The sequence below is a fragment of the Ambystoma mexicanum genome, chromosome 4p, assembly GCF_040938575.1.
Source record: "Ambystoma mexicanum isolate Mex_15411 chromosome 4p, UKY_AmexF1_1, whole genome shotgun sequence".
NCBI lineage: Eukaryota > Metazoa > Chordata > Amphibia > Caudata > Ambystomatidae > Ambystoma > Ambystoma mexicanum.
The window spans coordinates 772,019,566-772,041,056 of NC_090927.1; the positions used below are offsets into that span (position 1 = coordinate 772,019,566).

The 21,491-nt window shown below is 55.8% G+C and overlaps 1 protein-coding gene and 1 long non-coding RNA gene across 6 annotated transcripts in view; one reads left to right on the top strand and one right to left on the bottom strand.

Moving 5' to 3' along the window:
• The window catches only part of LOC138453457 (uncharacterized), a 274,186-nt gene extending 265,354 nt beyond the window's left edge, over window positions 1-8,832 (bottom strand). The window contains exons 1-3 of the long non-coding RNA XR_011260433.1: window positions 8,702-8,832; window positions 2,191-2,288; window positions 2,018-2,082 (exon numbers count right to left, since the gene is read on the bottom strand). This is a non-coding gene — a long non-coding RNA (uncharacterized lncRNA). The remainder of the gene's footprint in view (window positions 1-2,017; window positions 2,083-2,190; window positions 2,289-8,701) is intronic.
• The window catches only part of DOP1A (DOP1 leucine zipper like protein A), a 2,904,166-nt gene that overhangs the window by 1,740,842 nt on the left and 1,141,833 nt on the right, over window positions 1-21,491 (top strand). The gene's annotated exons all lie outside the window — the stretch shown is intronic.

Sequence of the window (21,491 nt, forward strand, 5' to 3'; positions counted from 1 at the left end):
TGGGAGTCGCACGAAATCGGGACGTCTCGTGTATATCCTGGATCACCTCCGAAGAGCAGGAGTGTTCCCAGAAACAGAGATAGTGAAGCATACGCAGCCAGCGCTCTCTGGATCCCGCGTTGGAGGGACTCACCAGTACATGCATCCCCCGACGGTGTCTGAAGCAGGGATCGCGGATTATCTTCCTGGTCTGCCCACTGCCAGATAAGTACAACTGGCAAGCTGTGCAACCTGTATAGAAGGAGCTACAGGAAGCAGGACCCGGTGTGTGGAGGCTGGCACCATCAGGGCTGAGGAGACACTCTCCCATATCCGTGCATGCACGGCCAGTACTCCGCCATTACCATGAAGACCTGAGGTTACTGAGGGGTGGGCCAACCAATGAGTTGATCGAGGCCCCGACCCTGTGCTCCACCTGGGGGGATGACTTATGCAGGTGCAGTGAGTGGCAGCCACCAGCTGGGTTAGCAGGCGGCTGGTGGCATCGGGCCACCCGGCCCCCACTGCTGTGTGGGGCAGCGACAATGAGGAGGAGGGGGCCTGTCCTCATCCTTTGGATTGGATTCCAATATAATATTTAGACCAGAGGGGGGAATTGCTGCGCAGCTTTGGGCTGGAGAGATCCTGACTGGACATCCTGGAGAGAGGGGGGGGCCCTGGTGCCACCCGTGGTTTGGCTTGGTTCCATCGGGTACACTTGAAGGTAGCGCTGCGCAACTGGAAGATAACTGCGCCTTGACCTGGAGGAGTGATCCTGCAGGGCCTCAATGAACTATCAGAGGAGAGTGTACTCCGGGTACATTTAAACTGACTCATCTGAGGGATGCAAGGCACTGCTTGTTGGAAGGATTATTGTCTATTGACAGGCAGCCCAGAAGTAATAGTGCAACTCAGTGTGGGCACAGGCCATGTGGCAGAAGAAAATCGGTTGATGCTTCGACCTCTGCAGTTCTGTGCCCGATTCTTCCTCTGTGTTCTGTGGGAATGGGAAGGAGTTGAGAGGGTGCGGGGTCCTAGGTGCAGTTGGGCCCAATCTAAAGAGATCTGTGCGGTAGGGAAATTTTCCCGAGTCTGTTGTGAGATATTAGAATAGGCTAGGTATCACGCAGTACGCAAACCTGATGAACATAAACAGTCTCATTTGTAGGATGAAATTCACCTTTTGAGGGTGGAACATGATGGACGGACACTATTTTTTTACACTCCGGAGGAGATGAACACTTTCCTAGAAACCCTACCTAGGGCACCACGCTGCAGAGGAAATAATGACCAGGGAGACATCTCCCGTAAACTGTCACAAATGCGGTATTGACATTTGCACGTGGGAAATGCTTGGTGCACACTGGCAGATGGTGCGCTATCTAGTTTTGAGGATTGCGCGGAGGATTGGCCCTGGCGAGCCCCCATGCGTGAGCTTATGTTTGGTGTTTTGGTGAGAGGCGAGGGGGGGAAATTGCAGGTTCGGGTTGCTGGTGAGAGAGGAGGTGGGGTTGCTTTGAGACACCATTGCATGTAAACCACAAACACAGTTCACGTCTGACTTCTAACATATACATATATGCATACAATTTACAGAAGAAATATAAAAAAATGTATCACAACATGGGTTTAGGTAAAAGTGCCACTTGAGGAACATATATAGTTTCCTTGTCAATTACTCTAGGTTCTAACTCCTTTCCAAATTGGTGTTTTTTTGGGTTTTCTCTTAAACTCTCTCCTCATAGGGATACTAATGAGCAGTGGATGAAGCTGCTAAATGATCGTGTCAACGCAGTGCGTTTCGGCCCCTATGGCATCAAGATAGACTGCTTCTATCCATGGTCGTCTTCTTTAGTGGTGCCGGGCCTTCGTCAGGACGAGGGGGGTCATTTTCTGGCGGGCTTCTGTAGTCTTTAGTCCATGTGATACTTGTCTTCTATTTACAATTAAAATCAATAATACCTGTTTAGGACTAGGTTCTGTGGTTTTTACAAAAGGGCATATCTGAAACAGATTTCAAAGTGCACACATCACTCACCATTCAAGGGGAGCGACGCAGGGACAGAGGAAGTCACTATGTTGATTGTAGCTGACTTTAAAATCCTGTGTGAGACAATAAACACAGCACAATGACTTTAGCTTCACATGTGCTAAAAGAGTTGTTAATCATGTATAAATACATGGGCGTCATTCACATTTATTCAACATTACCTCTTTGGGAAAGCTGAGATGTTTGATTGTTGCTGTTGAGCAGGCTGATGTACGTAAACAGTCGTAACGATTTAACTGAGGAGGGCTCCTGGTCCAATCTGTGAAAAAACACAGGGCGGATGGAGCCTGTTAGGCACGCTCAGATCGAGCTATTAATCTGACTACATTAATGTCACGCACTCACGGCTCCGTTCAAGTACGCCAGTCATACACCCCTCATCCTCACACAGCTCTCACACACGCTCTCATGTCTGGGGGGTGTCACGTGAGCAGGCTCATCTCTGGGGTCGGAAGCACCAAACAACCAGGTACAATAGGAGCTTTCCATACCTCCACTGGCGGCTTCCATGGCGCTTACGGGACAGCAACTACAGACAAACGCCTCGCCATTCGTCAACACAGTTCCAGCGTGCACTTCCTGGTCCCGGGTCACGTGACACGCCCACCGGTCCCGCTCGCGGATCAGCTGACACAGGGACACACAGGATTTAAACGCTGGACTCCCGCGAAACAGCGCTTGACAGCTGTTCGCACCGGAGGACTCTGTTCAGCTATTCTGATTCTTGGATTCACGGCTTTTGACACGGATTTCGACTCTGGACCTTGCTCTGCTCTTCTGCCCCTCCTGACTACTTGTTTGCTTTGGAACATTATTCGGAATTGCCTTTGGATTGCCCCTTACGGATTTTGTGTCTCGGATCTGGCTTCTCGCCATTCCAGCTTGCGCATATATCTCTGCAGGTTGGTTGGGTGGACCCTCGCACGACATTGGTCTTGATACTACTGGGAGGCCAGCTCACTTGATCACCCCCCCCCTCTCCACGAAGTACCCCAGCATAGGTATACGGCATACCAACTCTCCACATAGGTAAGACTCTGCCTTCTGTTTTCATCAGTGTGTTTTATTGTGCTCGCTTGGTAACTAATCAGACCTTTTTCTACAGCTGTCTGGGGTCAGCAGTTTCGTGGTATCAGACCGGCGAGGGAAACCCACCTGTGGCCCCAATAACCGCAGAGGGAGTGCTTTTACTCTTCCTCTGTGGTGCTTGGGGACGGAGGTTCCATACTCTGCACGACAATCAAGAACAGAACAGACTGTGAAGCCTCTTGTCGTGCGGAGTATGGAGGGTTCCGCGAATGACCCCATGGCGGCCTTAGTGCAAGCGATCACAATACTCAGAGCTGACATGGCCGCAGCAACCACAGCCCTTCATCAGCGGCTAGACACCCTCCAAAGCACACGCCACCCTCTGCCCGTTGATACGGAGTTCGGAGAAACGGTACCACCATTATCCACGCCCCGAGTCTCGACCTCGACTTCGCCCTCTCCCCTGGTTCTCCCTACTCCTTTCCCCCTGGCTGCACCCGAAAGGTTTCAAGGGGACCCTGACAAGTACCGCACGTTTATCAATCAGTGCAAGCTACACTTCCTTTGTCGTCCCACTTCCTTCCCCGATGCCACCTCAAAAGCTGCCTTTTTGTTATCACATCTGACTGGTACTGCGGCAGCCTGGGCTAACCCCCTACTCGAAAGCAATAGCCCTATGTTATACGACTTTGATCTTCTTGTAGTCGAAATGTCACGCATCTTTGATACTCGCCACAAGGTACAATCCCGGGATTTGGAACTCTTGGATCTCCACCAGGGCAAGGGAACACTCATTGAGTATCTTACGCGGTTTAACCAGTTGTCCGCAGAGACTTTCTGGCCAGAGGGTAAGAAAGCCGTCGTCTTTTATAAGGGCTTGAACAATTCCATGAAAGACGCGCTTACCGCAGTGCCTTCCCTGCCCACTTTGTTCCCTGATCTAGTGGACCTGGCTCTTCAGATCGATGCCAGACGTCTTGAACGCCGATCCGAAGCCCGGTTCTCTGGTCACGCCTCCACCACTGTCTCTCCTTCCTCCGAGACTACTGCGGAGCACATGCAAATCGGAGGGCTCTGTAGTCCGTTAACTTCCTCCGAAAGGGAGCGCAGGAGACAGGACAATGCCTGTTATTACTGTGGGTTACTGGGACATTTCGTAAAAAACTGTCCTTGTCGTCCCAAGCCCAGGACGCAGGGTTTTCGGGAGGCTCGACCCTAGAATCGGGGGCAGGATCGAGCACTGTTTGTCCTTCCCCGAACCCCTCGCCTGCCTTTGGCACCATCCGACCCCTTGCGGTGCAGGCTTTGTTACAACCTAGTACAAACAACCAACACCCAGTCACCATCATCATAGACTCAGGTGCCACTGGCAACTATATGGACATTTCTTTGGCCCTCTCTTACAACTTGCCGCTTATCAACAAAACCCGACCAGAGCAGGTACACTCCATTGATGGCAGCACGTTGGTCTCTGGGCCTGTTAAACACCAGACAGCCCCCCTTATGTTGATCGTACAAAGCATACACAAGGAAACCATTAGTTTTGATTTGATTACCATGCCACAATACGGGGTCATCTTGGGTATTCCATGGCTATGGCTACACAATCCACTGATTGATTGGAAAGCGGGTACGGTACACTTTGAGTCGGATATTTGTCAGGAGTTTTGCCTATCAACTCCCCCTGGTGAGGATTCCCCTGCCCAGGTCCTTAGCTCCATCGCGCATCTCTCCATGGAGGTACCTTCCACCTCTGGGCTCGACGCACACACAGTGGGTCTGGTTTCTGATGTAATTCCCGAGGCTTACCGTGACTATGGCGATGTTTTTGATAAAGGGTCCTCGGAACTACTCCCCCCTCATCGGGAGTACGATTGTCCCATCGATTTGCTACCTGGTTCTGTAGTCCCTATGGGTCGTATCTATTCCCTGTCCCCGGGGGAGGAGCGGACTCTCAAGACATACATTCAGGAGTCCTTAAGTAAGGGTCACATACGTCCCTCCTCGTCTCCTGCTGCCAGCCACATTTTCTTTGTGCCCAAAAAGGAGGGTGACCTCCGTCTGTGTGTTGACTATCGGCGCTTGAACGCCATTACCAGGAAGGATCGGTACCCTATACCACTGATCACACCCCTATTGGACCGCCTCACACACGCATCCATATACACCAAGCTCGATCTTAGGGGCGCGTACAATCTCGTACGTGTGAGGATGGGGGACGAGTGGAAAACGGCTTTCTGCACTCGTTATGGGCTTTATGAATATCTGGTTATGCCCTTTGGCCTCTGTAATGCCCCCGCCACTTTCCAGCGCTTCATGAATGAGGTGTTCAGTGACATTTTGGACGTTTTCATGGTCGTCTATTTGGACGACATACTGGTATTTTCACGGTCACTGGAGGAACATGTGGTACATGTGCGGGAGGTATTGAAGCGCTTGCGCACCTTCTCCCTGTTTGCCAAAGCCGTGAAATGCCACTTCCACACTGACAACATCGAGTTCCTGGGTTTCCACATCTCCCCTCAAGGCCTCACTATGAACCATGCAAAAGTCAGGCGGTTCTGGATTGGCCGGTCCCTACTTCACAGAAAGCTCTGCAATCGTTCCTTGGTTTCGCAAATTACTATAGGAGATTCATCTCTGGGTTTTCTTCCATAACAGCTCCACTTAGACTTCTCACCAGTCCCCTCGTCCCATTCAAATGGTCCTCTGAGCAACAGTTTTCGTTCGACACTCTCAAATCCGCTTTTACCATGGCCCCTGCCCTTCAGCACCCTGATCCTGAATTGCCTTTCGTAGTGGAGGCAGATGCATCCTCTTTCGCCCTAAGGGCAATATTGTCCCAGGAGTGTCCCACTACTAAACGACTGCACCCAGTCGCGTTTCACTCACGCAAGTTTACGCCGTCGGAATGTCACTACACCGTAACAGAAAAAGAGCTTCTGGCGGTCAAGGAGGCTTTCCAGGTCTGGCGTCATCACTTGTTGGGTGCAAAGCACCGGGTCACGGTATTCTCGGACCATCAAAACCTACGTGACTTGGCGTCCATGAAGTGTCTGAACGGCAGGCAAGTCAGGTGGCACTTATTCTTCGCCGCCTATGATTTCACTATCACACACCGTCCTGGTTCATCCAATGGCAAGGCAGATGCATTGTCCCGTTCTCCTGGTGGTGTCTCGTTGCCTGCCTATCCCGAAACCTTGCTTGACAAAAAAAACGTCATATGCCTCTGTACCCCTTCTTTGCCTCTATTAGACGGCATCCGTTCCTGGACTACCGCCCATCCTTCCCTGCTTCCTGACTGGGACTTGACGGTGCGGGACGGCCTGCCCTTTTTCCATGACAAGCTGTTTGTGCCCACTTCTGATGCCCGGAACCTGGCCCTCGAATGGTCACATGACCTTCCTGTTCACGCACATCCTGGTCAGCGTCGGACTCTCTCCTTGTTACAGCGGTGGTGCTGGTGGCCCTCTATGAGGAGAGACGTGGAGTGTTACGTCAGCACCTGCTCTGTCTGTGCCCAATGCAAGCACCGGAGAGGCCGCCCGTTAGGCTTGCTTCAACCCCTGCCCGTCCCTCCTCGGCCTTGGCACACTTTGTCAATGGATTTCGTAACAGACCTCCCCAGGATCCAGGGTTACGATATTATCTGGGTAGTGGTTGACTCCTTCACCAAGATGGCACGGTTCATCCCGTGCACTGGTATCCCCTCGGCCCCGGCGTTGGCAGGGTTGTTTTTTCGTTCCGTCGTCTGTCTCTTCGGTTTGCCGTCTGTCTTGGTTTCCGACAGGGGTTCCCAGTTCACCTCCCGCTTTTGGCGAGCCTTGACCACGTTAGTTGGGATCGACTCCCGCTACTCTTTGGCATATCATCCCGAGACGGACGGCCAGACCGAAAGGGTCAACCAGACTATGGAACAATACTTACGCTGTCTGACCCTCCAACACCAACGGTCCTGGTTGCGCATCCTGCATTTAGCCGAATTTGCCTATAACAACGCAACTCATTCATCCACAGGGTTCACCCCATTCTACGCCTTGTATGGCCAGCACCCTAAGATCCTGCCCATTCCCGACTATTCGCTATCTGGCAATCCGGCCGCCTCTTCGTGCATCCGTGATCTCTCTGCTGTCCACTCGCAGACCCTGGTGCATCTCAGAGAGGCTCAGGCCTCGATGAAAGCCTCTGCGGATCTGAAGCGCTCTGACGCTCCTTCCTTTTCTGTTGGGGATCGAGTGTGGCTCTCGTCCCGTCACTTGCATTTGCGGGGTTGTCGCAAGTTGTTACCCCGTTTTGTGGGCCCTTATCTGGTCTCTCGGGTCATCAATCCGGTGGCTTATCGCCTTCGGGTCCCTTCCTCTTGGCGGCTGCATCCTGTCTTTCACGTTTCTCTCCTCAGGCCATGTCCTAGCCCTACTCGTCTTCGCTTCCCCGCTGCCCCGGTTTCTCCGTCCTCTCCGGACGTTTTTGAGGTGTCTGCCATTCTAGGTTCCCGTCTTTTTCGGGGGGGTCTTCAGTACTTAGTGGACTGGGTCGGTTATGGTCCCGAGGAGCGGTCTTGGATCCCTGCTGGGGATGTCTCTGCCCCTCGTTTAGTCTCCCGTTTCCATAGGGATAATCGGTTGTGCCCACGGGGTCGTGGGCCTTTGGGGGGGGGGGCTCTGTCACGCACTCACGGCTCCGTTCAAGTACGCCAGTCATACACCCCTCATCCTCACACAGCTCTCACACACGCTCTCATGTCCGGGGGGTGTCACGTGAGCAGGCTCATCTCTGGGGTCGGAAGCACCAAACAACCAGGTACAATAGGAGCTTTCCATACCTCCACTGGCGGCTTCCATGGCGCTTACGGGACAGCAACTACAGACAAACGCCTCGGCATTCCTTCAACACAGTTCCAGCGTGCACTTCCTGGTCCCGGGTCACGTGACACGCCCACCGGTCCCGCTCGCGGATCAGCTGACACAGGGACACACAGGATTTAAACGCTGGACTCCCGCGAAACAGCGCTTCACAGCTGTTCGCACCGGAGGACTCTGTTCAGCTATTCTGATTCTTGGATTCACGGCTTTTGACACGGATTTCGACTCTGGACCTTGCTCTGCTCTTCTGCCCCTCCTGACTACTTGTTTGCTTTGGAACATTATTCGGAATTGCCTTTGGATTGCCCCTTACGGATTTTGTCTCTCGGATCTGGCTTCTCGCCATTCTAGCTTGCGCATATATCTCTGCAGGTTGGTTGGGTGGACCCTCGCACGACATTGGTCTTGATACTACTGGGAGGCCAGCTCACTTGATCACCCCCCCTCTCCACGAAGTACCCCAGCATAGGTATACGGCATACCAACTCTCCACATAGGTAAGACTCTGCCTTCTGTTTTCATCAGTGTGTTTTATTGTGCTCGCTTGGTAACTAATCAGACCTTTTTCTACAGCTGTCTGGGGTCAGCAGTTTCGTGGTATTAGACCGGCGAGGGAAACCCACCTGTGGCCCCAATAACCGCAGAGGGAGTGCTTTTACTCTTCCTCTGTGGTGCTTGGGGACGGAGGTTCCATACTCTGCACGACAATCAAGAACAGAACAATTAAGTATAAACAGAGTTGGCGGCGGGCGCTGGCCCCTGCCTGTTCAATTCTACTCACTCGTGGGTAGTAGGCGTCTGGGCTTGTTGCTGCTCTCCGTAGTGCTAAACCTGTGTCCCAACGCGAATCTGCAAAAACAACGTGTTCGCCTGGGGCCAGGTGTATTATAAATTCTGTATGTCCCTTGTCTTGCGTCCACGTGACCTGTGTGCACGTAATGCCAGAGGGGCGGAGGGAGGGGAGAATGCTTTAGCCAGAGCAGCGTGGGGCATGGAGTCCGCTCGGCAGCAAATTCCAAAATATTAATTAAATCATAAAGCGGTATGTACAGTGTTTTTCCGCACTCGTTGTGCTGGTTTAGATTCACCCGCCGTCTGATGCCTGTGTCTAGGACAGCTCCGCACAGGGCACATGCTTTCATTTGTTTTTTGATCGGACAGGCGTGCAAACTCTTTAACCTGATAACAATGGCATTATTAATGCCTTTGTCTCCGACAACATGCTTGCATTTGTTTTGATCAAACAAACGTGCAAGCTCTTTTACTTGATAACAGTGGCATTATTTAACAGTTCACAACACACAATGCCATTTGGTGTATTAAGGCATCACACAGCGGCAATGTATTGCTTGGTAAAGTGCATTATTATAACATGTCGCATTGGTGTTATTGAAAAACTTCAAAGTGTTGTGCTTCACATATAGCTAACGCAGTATCCCCTCAAGTACATGCATTGTTTGGCAGTTTCAGAAAAGCATTCCTAAAGTAAACTATAATAAACGTGCCAAACCCCTGTGTCAGCACATGTAATCTCTTGGTTATATATATTCCTTAGCATAGAGGAGCCTCAGAATTTGGACACCACAGACTATAAAGGAATTCTTGGTCAGGCAGCTTAATTGTCGTGTAAAACCTGTCTCATTACCACGGGTCTCGGCACCTACTGAGAAAAAATTCAAAAGCGGAGGGTACCCATGCTATCTGCCTAATGTTGGTACCCATATTAATGTCATGTTACGCTTGATTACTGGGTTAACCTCCATATTGTAGTGCCCTGTGTGTTGGAAACACATTGGATTTTAAGGTGTATCCTATACGTGCTTCGTGGTTGGTGTATGGGTGTAATTCTGATGCTGCATTGTGTTGGGATGTTCAATTTCCAAGGGTTCTTCGAACTCAGGTGTCGATTCATGGAATTAATGTGCGCCAAAAATTCCCGCGCAGAGGTGCCAAAAAGTGCGAAAATCGCAGTGCAAGTGCGGAAATCGCAGGGAAACCAGCGCACATCGATTCATGGAAGGCTGTGTGCGAGAAAAATATCGGATGTGCGCTGAAAAAGTGTGCGGCGCACGCCGGCGCACAGGATATCTAACGGCGTGCGCCACGGCCACAGCGAAATCGCACATAGCGCGGTGCACACAACAAAAGTAGGCGGAACACGGGGCGTAACACTCGGAATGGGGAACAACTCGTCAAAATGTGGGCGTCACGGGGAAGTACAGGAGGCAAGTGCGCGGAACGCCCACACGCTCGCCTACAACACGTATTCATGGAATCCAATAGTGAAAACTAGCGCACGGTCAAACCAGAGCACAGGCCCAAACACGTCCACCACAAGAAAGCAGGCAGTAGTGTCTCTGCCCCTGAAATAAATGTGCGCCAAAAAAAAGCACCTATATACAGCTATGATGTATGTCACATACTGTGGCCCTCTAAGACAAATGACATGCAAAGGGGTACGCGACAAACACGGACACCCGCTGTGTGAAAAATAGCATGTGCGTGCATTCTGTGCTGCGCGGAAAGTCCCACACGCGAATAGCCTGGGTCCGTGTATTCCAGGGTGCGCGGGAAGTCCCACATGCGAATTGGCTGGGTCCATGTATTCCGGAGTGCGCGGGAAGTCCCACAGGCGATTGGCCTGAGTACGTGCATTCCGGGGTGCGCGGGAAGTTCTACACGCTAATTCTGCAGGGTATGTGTATTCCGGGGTGCGTGTGAAGTTCCACACGCGATTGGCCTGGGTACGTGTATTCCGGGGTGCGCGGGAAGTTCCACACGCTAATTCTGCAGGGTACGTGTATTCTGGGGTGCGTGTGAAGTTCCACACGCTAATTCTGCAGGGTACGTGGATTCCGGGGTGCGCGGGAAGTTCCACACGCTAATCCTGCAGGGAACGTGTGTTCCGGGGTGCGCGTGAAGTTCCACACGCTAATTCTGCAGGGTACGTGGATTCCGGGGTGCGTGGGAAGTTCCACACGCTAATCCTGCAGGGTACGTGTATTCCGGGTGCGCAGGAAGTTCAACATGCGATTTCAGCAGGGTACGTGTATTTCGGGTGTGCCGGGTAGTACTACACGTGAATTGACGATGTGGGTCCTCCCAGGTGTTCCCTCTACACCCTCCACGGCCCCTGCAGGCAGCCCACACCACAGGGGACTACCCTGCACCCCTGCTCATGTCCCGCAGGCAGCCCATCCACCATGGTCACGCCCCCCAGCCAACCCACATGTCACCTTGCACTACTGATCACCAACGCATGTCCCCCTGCACCCCCACCCTCCAGCATCCAGGGGCACCCTCCGCTAGGCACCCACACATGTCTCCCATCACCCCCACCCCCCAGCAGTGCAGGGCACCCTCTTCCAGGCCCCCACTCATGTCCCCCTGCACCCCCACCCCCCAGCAGTCAGGGGCACCCTCCACCAGGCCCCCACTCATGTCCCCCTGCACCCCCACCCACCAGCAACCAGGGGCACCCTCCACCAGGCCCCCACTCATGTCCAACTCATGTCCCCCTGCACCCCCACCCCCCAGGATCCAGGGGCACCCTCCACCAGGCACCCACTCATGTCCCCCTGCACCCCCACCCACCAGCATCCAGGGGCACCCACCACCAGGCCCCCACTCATGTCCCCCTGCACCCCCACCCCCAGCATCCAGGGGCACCCTCCACCAGGCCCCCACTCATGTCCAACTCATGTCTCCCATCACCCCCACCCCCAGCAGTCAGGGGCACCCTCCCCCAGGCCCCCACTCATGTCTCCCATCACCCCCACCCCCCAGCAGTGCAGGGCACCCTCCACCAGGCCCCCACTCATGTCCAACTCATGTCCCCCTGCACCCCCAGCATCCAGGGGCACCCTCCTCCAGGCCCCCACTCATGTCTCCCATCACCCCCACCCCCCAGCAGTGCAGGGCACCCTCCACCAGGCCCCCACTCATGTCCCCCTGCACCCCCACCCCCCAGCATACAGGGGAACCCTCCACCAGGCCCCCACTCATGTCCAACTCATGTCCCCCTGCACCCCCACCCCCCAGCATCCAGGGGCACCCTCCACCAGGCCCCCACTCATGTCCAACTCATGTCTCCCAGCACCCCCACCCCCCAGCAGTGCAGGGCACCCTCCACCAGGCCCCCACTAATGTCTCCCATCACCCCCACCCCCCAGCAGTGCAGGGCACCCTCCACCAGGCCCCCACTCATGTCTCCCATCACCCCCACCCCCCAACAGTCAGGGGCACCCTCCACCAGGCCCCCACTCATGTCTCCCATCACCCCACCCCCCAGCAGTGCAGGGCACCCTCCACCAGGCCCCCACTCATGTCTCCCATCACCCCCACCCCCCAGCAGTCAGGGGCACCCTCCACCAGGCCCCCACTCATGTCCAACTCATGTCTCCCATCACCCCCACCCCCCAGCAGTGCAGGGCACCCTCCACCAGGCCCCCACACATGTCTCCCATCACCCACACCCCCCAGCAGTCAGGGGCACCCTCCGCCAGGCCCCCACTCATGTCCAACTCATGGCCCCCTGCACCCCCAGCATCCAGGGGCACCCTCCACCAGGCCCCCACTCATGTCTCCCATCACCCCTACCCCCCAGCAGTGCAGGGCACCCTCCACCAGTCCCTACTCGTGTCCAACTCATGTCTCCCAGCACCCCCACCCCCTAGCAGTCAGGGGCACCCTCCACCAGGCCCCCACTCATGTCCAACTCATGTCCCCCTGCACCCCCACCAATCAGCAGTCAGGGGCACCCTCCACCAGGCCCCCACTCATGTCTCCCATCACCCCCACCCCCCAGCATCCAGGGGCACCCTCCACCAGGCCCCCACTCATGTCTCCCATCACCCCCGCACCCCAGCAGTCAGGGGCACCCTCCAGGCCCCCACTCATGTCTCCCATCACCCCCACCCCCCAGCAGTGCAGGGCACCCTCCACCAGGCCCCCACTCATGTCCCCCTGCACCCCCACCCCCCAGCATCCAGGGGCACCCTCCACCAGGCCCCCACTCATGTCTCCCATCACCCCCGCACCCCAGCAGTCAGGGGCACCCTCCAGGCCCCCACTCATGTCTCCCATCACCCCCACCCCCCAGCAGTGCAGGGCACCCTCCACCAGGCCCCCACTCATGTCCCCCTGCACCCCCACCCCCCAGCATCCAGGGGCACCCTCCACCAGGCCCCCACTCATGTCCAACTCATGTCCCCCTGCACCCCCACCCCTCTGCCGTCAGGGGCACCCTCCACCAGGCCCCCACTCATGTCTTCCATCACCCCCACCCCCCAGCATCCAGGGGCACCCTCCACCAGGCCCCCACTCATGTCTCCCATCACCCCTACCCCCCAGCAGTGCAGGGCACCCTCCACCAGGCCCCCACTCATGTCTCCCATCACCCCCACACCCCAGCAGTCGGGCACCCTCCACCAGGCCCCCACTCATGTCTCCCATCACCCCCACCCCCCAGCAGTGCAGGGCACCCTCCACCAGGCCCCCACTCATGTCCCCCTGCACCACCAGCATCCAGGGGCACCCTCCACCAGGCCCCCACTCATGTCCAACTCATGTCCCCCTGCACCCCCACCCCCCAGCATCCAGGGGCACCCTCCACCAGGCCCCCACTCATGTCCCCCTGCACCCCCACCCCCCAGCAGTCAGGGGCACCCTCCACCAGGCCCCCACTCATGTCTCCCATCACCCCCACCCCCCAGCAGTGCAGGGCACCCTCCACCAGGCCCCCACTCATGTCCCCCTGCACCCCCACCCCCCCAGCATCCAGGGGTCGCCTCCGCCAGGCCCCCACTCTTGTCCAACTCATGTCTCCCATCACCCCCACCCCCCAGCAGTACAGGGCACCCTCCACCAGGCCCCCTCTCATGTGCAACTCATGTCTCCCAGCACCCCCACCCCCCAGCAGTCAGGGGCACCCTCCACCAGGCCCCCACTCATGTCCAACTCATGTCCCCCTGAACCCCCACCCCCCAGCATCCAGGGGCACCCTCCACCAGGCCCCCACTCATGTCCAACACATGTCTCCCAGCACCCCCACCCCCAAGCAGTGCAGGGCACCCTCCACCGGGCCCCCACTCATGTCCAACCCATGTCTCCCAGCACCCCCCAGCAGTGCAGGGCACCCTCCACCAGGCCCCCACTCATGTCTCTCATCACCCCCACCCCCCAGCAGTCAGGGGCACCCTCCACCAGGCCCCCACTCATGTCTCCCATCACCCCCACCCCCCAGCAGTGCAGGGCACCCTCCAGCAGGCCCCCACTCATGTTTCCCATCACCCCCACCCCCAGCAGTGCAGGGCACCCTCCACCAGGCCCCCACTCATGTCTCCCATCACCCCCACCCCCCAGCAGTCAGGGGCACCCTCCACCAGGCCCCCACTCATGTCTCCCATCACCCCCACCCCCCAGCAGTGCAGGGCACCCTCCACCAGGCCCCCACCCATGTCCAACTCATGTCTCCCAGCACCCACACCCCCCAGCAGTGCAGGGCACCCTCCATCAGGCCCCCACTCATGTCCAACCCATGTCTCCCAGCACCCCCAACCCCCAGCAGTGCAGGGAACCCTCCACCAGGCCCCCACTCATGTCTCCCATCACCCCCACCCCCCAGCATCCAGGGGCACCCTCCACCAGGCCCCCACTCATGTCTCTCATCACCCCCACCCCCCAGCAGTGCAGGGCACCCTCCACCAGGCCCCCACTCATGTCTCCCATCACCCCTATCACCCCCACCCCCCAGCAGTCAGGGGCACCCTCCACCAGGCCCCCACTCATGTCCAACTCATGTCTCCCATCACCCCCACCCCCCAGCAGTGCAGGGCACCCTCCACCAGGCCCCCACTCATGTCTCCCATCACCCCCACCCCCCAGCAGTGCAGGGCACCCTCCATCAGATGTTGCGGAGTGTGACCCTGCATCCGTAACCACCAAAGGCGTACCTGCCAACACTGACATCCCCATTGAGGGTTCTAACCCTGGTGCAGGTGGGTCGGACAGAACAGAATCCCTCCCAGGAACACTCACCTGTGACGGCACATAGGTCTCATCATCCGAATCGACACCTGAATACAGCTTGGGGGAGGTGCAGCCAGAGACACCCCTTGAGAGCACGAGCTGCAGCAGTTGTGGGTTCTCACCCACCACCACACCACGTCCCTCACTGGTGGTCGGGCCTGAGACCCCTCCTGGGTCTGCACCATCTCTACAACCCCAGCAGTATCAAGTGCGTCATCCCCTGCAAAGACATAAAAGAAAACAAATGGAAACAGGCATTAGCACTATGGCACACAATTAGGGCTGAGAAGCTACAGAAACAGTACTTGATTGACACATGTCCCACATGACTAAAACCCTCCCATGCATGCACCGTCACTGCGTGTGAAGGGGAGGCAGATGGCACACATTGATGACACCAAGATGGAAGATGAACACATTTGCTGCATGCTGCCTAGCAGTGGCATCACACATTGGCCTGTGATTGGCAGGTCAAATACACATGCCATCACACAGATGGCATGTACCCTAGCCATAAAGTGAAGAGGGAGAGGAGGGCACCAATTGTTAATTCAGTCTAGTTTGCTCATGAAATTGATTATTTTCATTGAAATGGTTAAAATGTTTAACCTGGAGCTGCCAGTCCAAAATGGTCCTATAGCACAGGGACATGTCTAAACAAATCATATCCAGGAAACAAAGCCAGTCCACTGTACCATAGCCATGTCAGACATGTGACAATAGGACTGAGAAATGCCTAGTAAAAGTGGTGGTATGCAAACAATCTGCCTGAATAAACAGAGGAAAATAAGCAACAATGTTGTGGCAAGATGACACTTCAAGGGCAACTGGCATGGTGTTGGGCTAGATGTCTAATGTTGGCAGAAGGGATACTGCTATACCCAAATGCTGGTGCGCAGAATGTATTGGATGAGGCACATGGGTGACCCAAACCACTCAGGCACACACACCCTCGCCTGGCACCCAAACAGAAGCCCTCACACACACACCATGCACATGGATGACACACACATGCATGTGCACTCACCGGACAATGCCTCGTAATCTGCCAGTTCTCCCACGCCTTGGATCTGTTCCTCCGTGATGTAGGTCCCAGCAACATGCTCATGTGGAGTGAGTTCTATGTCCTCTGCTGGAGACCCACCTCCAGTCACTAGAGTAGCGGCATGACTTGAGGCCAGCTTATTCTTTGCCCTGTGCTTCAGGTCATTCCAGCGCTTGTAGCATTCAGTAGCTGTGCGCCTCACGATTCCAAGGGCACTTATGATGTCCGCGATGGTCTGCCAGTGAGCCAGACGTTGTGCAGGTGTGGTCTTGGATCCTGCAACAATCACCATTTCGCGGTCATGTGCGGACACATACTCTACAAGTGCATTCAGTTCGGCCTCATTGAAGCTGGGCTTCCTTGACGGGCCGGACTGTGTAGCCGTGTCTGGGGCATCAGCCTCTACTGGACGAGCACTCTTCCTCTTCCGCTTGGAAGGTGGTGGGAATCCTGAGTGTCCTACGCCGCTCTGGACACTAGGGGCAGGAGCCCCGGTGGACTCTGTACTAGAAGTGTGGGATTGCACACTCAGCATGGGAGTTGGTGCAGGCATTAGCTCAAGTGAGATGGTGTCAGGGGGAATGTCAGCAGGATGGACTTGGACCGACACTGTCCTGGCTGGGTGTGTGAGTGGTGGGGTGGATGGAGCTGCAGCTGCCCCTGCAGCCTCTCCAGCCTGCCTACGCGGGGCAGCAGATGACCTAGCTGCCCCTGATCCATGTGGCCTGATGACACCAACGTGCACCGGCGCACGTGGCTAGACCTGCTGACCTGGAAGTCAGCCATGGAGTCACCCTGTGCCAGGTCTGGTTCCACAGTAGGCTGGTCCAACAAGGGCTGAGCATGGATGGTGTCAGCCACGTTACCCTCAACCAGGGGGGGAGGGCATGGGTGTCCCTGACTGGTCCTCCACACATGGGGGGCTAGGGGCACCCTGCAAGTCACGGCCACGTCCCCTACCGGATCCACCACGGCCACCACTTGGGGCTCGGCCACCTTTTCCACCCTTACGGCTTGTTCGCCTCCCAGCCATGGCACTGATGTTATTGTGCGTATGGGAGTCGCTGTGAACTATTGTCCTGGGCAATTGGGGGGTCAAAGGGGTTGGGTACCAGATGGTAATCGTACCCTAGTGCTCTAGCAAGGCTGTATGTCACCCCTGGGGAAAGATGACGGGTCACGCAACGCACAGGCACCCCAAAAAAGGGAAGTAAGGTGCACGCAACCCCTCCTAGACCACGTGCGTGGAAAAATAAACCTGAACTACGCTGTGGCACCCAGAAACACAAGAATGAACGTATGTGTGTCACACGCAGCCTAGAATGACCTCTGAAGGGGTATGCGACACACGGGGCAAGCACAGATGTTAAATACGTGCGCGACTTACCGTCTGCCAGGAACAAAAGCGTGAAAAATATGCACGTGTGCGCGTTGGCAACACCCCCGCCAAAATAAGAATTGTACGCTGTCTGAGGAGACAGGACAACAGTGGAAGGGAACGCTGTTTGAGGAAACAGGCCCAGGAAAAAGAGGAAAAGAGAAAAAGCTGTCAGAGGTAACAGGGAGTACGAACTTGAAACGCCGTGAAATAAATCGCGTGTGAACCGACAAGAAGTACAGATTTCACCCACTCGCTCTCCACGAAAAGCACGTACAAGGAAATGGCGTTCTACACGTACCTTTTATGCACACGTCACATACGCGATGAGGCCATTTCCACCAATTACACGCTTTGACACTCGGACGTGTATCTTTTTTTTTACACGCGCTATTCTCTACGCCCATGCTCGTGACATCATAGATGCGCATGGGGGCCTTTGGGCCAATGAATTAACGTACGTGTGCTGACGCGCTTATGCGCTAAGGGCCTTTCATCGAATTACACGCAGACGTGCAGGATTTTCACGGAAGACCACACTCCTGCCCAGAAAGCTGATTTACTGCCCCCAGAGCCCCGAGCACGCTCCCACCTGCCATCTGCTGCTGCCTGCTGCCCACGTGCCCTGCCATTTGCTGCCTGCACATCAGCCATGGGTGCTGTTGCTGTGACCACCCCTGCTGGAACCGAAGGCTCCCGACTGGGTTTCCATCGCTCCACAGCCCAGCCCCAGGACCCAGTTGCCCACCCACTCCTGCCTCTGGGGTTGTCATGTCGGGCACTGCAACATCTGGCACCACTGACGACCCCCGGCCAGAGAGGCAGAGGGGCACCAGCTTCACTGCCACCGAAGTTGGTGTCCTGGTGGAGCAAGTCCTGGGGCAGTATGTGTAACGCTCACCTGATTCCCGCAGAGGCGCCGGTCTTGACTGGGTGAATGCCGTATCTTCAAAGGTGATGTGTAACACACGGTTGGCTCTTTGGGCTGGACCTCTGTGCACTGTATGTCTGACTCGAAGAGTAAGATGTCTTAGGTAAGTGAACGCCGAGCTCTCCATCTGCCTCGGGGCAGGGTGCCGTAACCAGTTTCTTCACTGGATAAGGGTGCAGGCCTCTTGACCTCAGAGGACTGCTGTCCGTCGTTAACTGCACGAACGGTAAGTTCTGGGCACTTCAAATGTCTTAAAAGTCTTTTGTAATGATATCTCTTGTTTTGCAGGGTTCCGGCGATGGCGGATGGCGGGCTGATGAGAGTTGAGGATCGAACCCGCGTGAGGAATAGAAGCGCCTGGAAGCACGTAAGTAAGCGCTTGTAGCCTGCTTCACGATGCGCACTAACTGTCCCTTTTATCATGCAGGTACAAGTTTGGAGCTTTAGAGAAGCTGAAGGGTGCTGGAATACCCACTGGATTCGGCGTGGGAAGGAGTAATGGCACGTGAGTAATAAAGTTGCCCAATGTCTTTAAACGCACCTTCTTTTGTCTTTCAGATGCGGGATGCAGCGCCGAAGGCCTCCGGAGCGTGCGAAGAGCTGGTAAGCTTTTGTCTTTCAGATGCCGGAATGCAGTGCGAAGACCTCCGGAGCATGCGAAGAGTAGGTAAACCTTTGTCTTTCAGATGCCGGAATGCAGTGCGAGGCGTTGGTGACAGCCGATGGACCAGGTAAGAGATGCGCTGCCACTGAAGACCGTAGTGCTAACCTGTTCTTTCTTTGTCTTTACAGGTGCTGCTGAAGACTGGATTCCAGGATGGTAAGCCTTTGTTCCCTTAGGCCCAGGATCAGAAGCAGAAGACACGATGAACGTTCTGCTGCAGAGAATGCAGAATAACACAAAGCAAGATTCATCCATCGGGTGTGGTTTAAATAGCCTCCTGTAGTGCTTAGGTGTCTCCTTCCACAGCCACGCCTAGGTAAGAAAAGAGTTCCTGCTTTCCAGAAGAGTTCCAGTGTTCTGAACCTAGGGAGTGGCTCCTGCCCCACCCAACAGGAAAAGTAGTCCCAAACAGAAGAGGATCAGGGGTTCAACTGGCAGGTAAGTAAGCAGCATGGTCTGCTGCAGGTAAGTCCACCCAAGCATTATGAGCCCGGCGCTTCCAGCGCTGGGACTGGGCAACTTTATGAGCCTGGTGCCACTGGCGCCAGGACAGGGTCCAAAAGGTCCCAATTGGGACTGGCTGGCACTCGGAACCGGGGTTATGGGTCTGCTTCCAAGGGAGTCGGGCAAGTCCTGATCTTTTGGAAGCAGAGATCATGACAGTATGATGCCCTTTTCGGAAGTGTGCGCGCCGACAAGGAAGGACGGACTCGGATCTGGACGGACATCGTGACTGCCATCAACGCGGAGGGGGTGGCAGTCCGCGACTTCCAACATGTCAAGAAGCACTGGGAGGACTTCAGGTCCAGGTCCCTCAACAAGGCCCGGCGCCTCTTGAAGGTAGCGGATGCTAAGTGGCGCCGGGGCCACTTGTCGGAAGATCAGATGAGGGTCCTGGAACGCATATCCCCAGCGCTCCACGTCCAGGTCCTTGAGAGGCAGACCCGTCTGGAGACGAGCGGTAAGTGTACATGCATCATGATTGTAAGATGTGCGTGTGGTAATGTGCCAGTAGTGTGCAGGTTGCACATCTGTTTGTATGGGGCCGAGTATGGGTGGGGGTATACAGGGCCGTGAGGCTAACACATGCGAGGGCTGTCATGTGTGCGACATGGATGCTGCTTGTGTGTGTAGGCTTGCATGCCAAATGCAGTTGTGTGGGCACACATGTTTGGATGAATGTGTATGTAAGTAGGCATGTTCGTGATGTCACGCATGTATGTTGTTTTCAGCTGCATGTATCAGCACTGTGTACATGTGCATGTGTGTGTATTTGACAAGGGTGCAACAGTGATGCAACATGGATGCATGTGACAGCGGGGTGTGGAAGCCTGATTGGCAGATGTGACATGGATGCCCATCTGAACACTGCGACAGTTGGCAGAGGTGTACACATGCATGCAAGTGTGGTGGTGTGCGTGTATGTGTAGTGCACTCCCTGTGTTGCATGTGATGTCTGGCTCTCCTTTGCCTGCTCATGCTGTTGTATGTGTATGGATGGTGCTGGCAGTTGCGATATGGCTCTGGTATGGCTCATGTGTACAAGTTGAAATGACATGTGTGTTGCCGATTGTGATGCCATGTCTGAGGTTTGCCAATGCCACTCATGTACAACTGTCATGTGTGTATGTGTCCATTGTACAGTGCCCTGATGCCTGTGTTTTATTTCTCCCTGTCTGCAGCGTCAACTGATGAAGAGGGCGGAGAAGGTGCTGTGGAGCACAGCGGCGGGGATCGCACCGCCAGCCGGAGACGCAAGGCCCGGCTCCCCTCCCAGGTTGTGATCTCGTCGGGGAGTGAGGAGTCCGGTGCCGCGTCCCAGACCGCAGCTGCCGGGGGAAGGTCCAAGAGGCGGAGGTCGGAGTTGGACTCCTCGGCAGCAGAAGGGGCAGCTGGGACCCCACAGGGCCCAACGGGGGAAGATGGCACGGAGTCATCCAGGTTGGTGTGGGGTTTGGTGGAGGAGGAGGCTGTGCAAGCAACAGAGACGGGGTCTGGAGGTGGGGATTCCACTGGTGCTAGTGGTGCAGTGCAGGACCAGGGACAGGAGACAGCACAGGTCGCCGCGGAGGTGCCTGTGTGCAATCCTGTCCCTGATCCTGTCACTGCATCATCTTGCACCAGCAGGGATGCCTTCGTCCAGACCTGTTTTCAGGCAGGGAATGAGCTCACGAGAACTGGCCTTCCTTTGCCTGCGGACGTGGCTATCCGGGTCCGGGTTGAGCCTGTCCTGACTGGTGTGGCATTGCGTCAACGGGCCATGCAAGGTGACCTGCAGTCTTTTCATGAGGAGACTGCACGTCATCTCGAATGGCTCCTTGACCGCGTCGGCCTACTGGGACAGGTTACCCAGGCCGGATTCCTTTGTTTGATGGGGCTTGCTCCGACCCCCTCCTCAACTGAACCCCCTATGCGCCAGTCGTCCTCCGTGCCATCTTCCCACCCATGAGTCACCTGGGTGCCCTGTGGAGCTGCCTCTGATGATGCGGCCAGGCTGGTGGAGGAGGCATCCCTGCCACAGTCG